Here is a 2,847-nt window from a genome sequence, read left to right on the forward strand (position 1 = left end):
ATATTTGATTATGTAATTAAAAATAATACAATCACATTTTATCTAGAGTAAATTACGTTCACATGGTTTGTTTAAAATTGCGATTTTTGTCTTTGTGGTTTTGTTCCCAAAGTTAACTGCTATATTTCAGTACGTTAGACGAGATGAAAACAACAAAGAATTTAAATATAGGTACAAAAACAACAATTATGATAAATTATAAGAACGGAAACAACAAAAAATTATAAACCATATACATAAAAATGGTAATTTCAAAAACACAAGAAAAAAAACAATAATTTTCAACAAACCACATGAAAGAAAAACGTGATCTACTCTTTTATCATCTTCATAATAAAATATAACATCATAAATATTATAGGGTTAGATTAGTAAATGCATCAAAATCGCTAAAAGATTCAGTATACTAAAAACATCTCCATTGAAGGGTTAAAAGGAGATTTGTGGACCGGTCCTTGCTAAATGAAACCAGGTTTATAAATCTTGGTTATAACAATTTTTTAATTCAAAGAAATATATAACAATGGTTATCAATGTGTTCTTCAGTTTTTTTTTTTTTTTTGCTAAATACATAACCGGTTATATATTTTTTGAAGTAAAAAAGTATAATTGGAAGCCCACCGACACCTAAAAATTTCCTTCTTTACCAAAGAAAATTCATTCGTGAACTCGGCATGTGATGTCAAGGCTCCTTTCTCGACTCCATCGCTAATTTCTGATCACTTCTTTATGTATTTATATACGACCCACCTCTCATTTATTGACCTCCTGGAAAACTGAGCTCTTTTAGTCTTTTGCGTATCGCAGGGTCGATGACCATTTGGAAACTGAGCTCTTCTGGTCTTTTTGTGTTTTTTAAAATTTTTTGAAGACCAAAAACTCGAACATGGATTCATTTGTGGAGGGACAGGAAACCAACCGACAAATCTGTATTAATTTTGTGAAAAATTACTATACATCTTTTTATGTTAAAAACTGTATGTATCACTTAAAATCTTTTCTGGGTTTGTCTCTTCTCCCACCGGTCTCACAACCATTAATCATCATGAACATGCCTGCCTGCCTGCAAACTTCTATTTCATGAATTGAGCATTTAAACTGGTTCAATCACTATTTCATAACATCAGTTTGCATTGATTTCATAATTTTGCAGGACTAGGGTTTGGTAACTAGTGTCGCGTTCTTGTGAGAATAGAAGTTATGGTGAGAAGGTAAGAATGAATCAATCCTTATTCAAGATCAACACTAATACAGTGTATCGAGATGCACCAGACTAATTCCCGTGATAAACACAATTCATGGGATGCGGGTGAGATTAAAAGTGATCAAGTGTCCACATCTCTTCTTACGTTTCTCGCCTTTTAACTCCTATTCTAACACGATTCTTATGGTAAAATACTTGTAAATTATATGATATAACGTAGTCATGAACAGATACTCTAACGAAACTTAGACTTGAAGGCGAACGGACATGCTCTAAACATTCATACTAACAACTCGCTGAAATCAAATCCCAAATCCGCGATATCTAACTCTTTTACGTACGATTAGATACTATAATTACAATTAAGGCAGCTTAATCATAGTGAATAAAGGATTTCTAGCATGTGTTTGCATTAACCAAAATATAATACCACAAATTTAAACCTACAACCAAGGAACTGTATCTGCCCTGCAAATTGGACACACATTCTTGCGTAGCAACCATTTACTGATGCATTCTGCATGATACCCATGTTTGCATTCCAATCTTCTCATCATCTCATGTGCTTCATATTCTTTCTGGCAGATAACACAAATATCTCCTCCTTCTTCTTCTTCTTCTTCTTCGTCTTCGTCTTCTTGTTTACCGTTTCTAACGATCTCAAACGGACGTTTCAGAGTCTTCCTCTCTATCAAGCCACTGGCGCAACACGACTCGTGGTGTATTATATATCTGGCAACCGCCATAGATATTGCTTCATAAGGTTCCTCATCACCATCCAAGACTCTAGCAGTGGCTACCGATCCGTGATCAGCAACATCCATTGTGAATTCCATCCGAAGAGTTGTATACGCAGGTCCATCGTTAAACAAGGATATTAAGTCATTGTAGTCTTGGATCATCGATGCTCGCTGGCGCAGATCAGTAGAAGAAGTGTAGATGATTAGTCTATCGACATACTGACCTGGTTCTGCGTTTACGAGGAAGAAATACCGCATATCTGGCACTATAATCCCGTATGAACACGACGATATGGATGTCGTAGCCATTGAACTATACATGTATCATCAACTTCTTGATGCACAGGAGACTTTGATTTGCTTTTATAGCAACAATCAGATCTATACGTATGTATATATATATATATATATATACACCCACACGTAAGAACTTGCTTCCTGATATGAATCTAATAGATAAGAAAGATTCATGTGATTTCGATCAGATCCTACTTCTTCAAAATCCCAACTCAAGTTATGGAAACTCTGAACGAATTTGATTTTGTTTCCATATTGATTGCAATGATCCTTTCAGTTTGGAATCCATCCAAAATAAAGTAGTAAAGTTTAATTATTTTGGTTATGTAATTTCAACATATATCTATACTATATTATAAACTTTTTATTCGCAAAGTGCAAGTAGATTGTGCATAAGTACGACTTATAAAAGTTTCATATCTGAATTCGTGTAACATACCGCGGATAAACATAATCAAATACAAGATAAACATCTCATTTTAAATATAAAAAAATTAAAATATAATTGGGATAATCATTAAGTTATAACATAATACTTAATAATTATCTTTATAAAATGTTATATTATTAAACCAAAAATAAATAATTTCGTTATTAAATTTAAAT

This window comes from Cynara cardunculus, unplaced genomic scaffold (genome assembly GCF_001531365.2).
Source record: "Cynara cardunculus var. scolymus isolate 2C unplaced genomic scaffold, CcrdV1 Un_Scaffold_483, whole genome shotgun sequence".
NCBI lineage: Eukaryota > Viridiplantae > Streptophyta > Magnoliopsida > Asterales > Asteraceae > Cynara > Cynara cardunculus.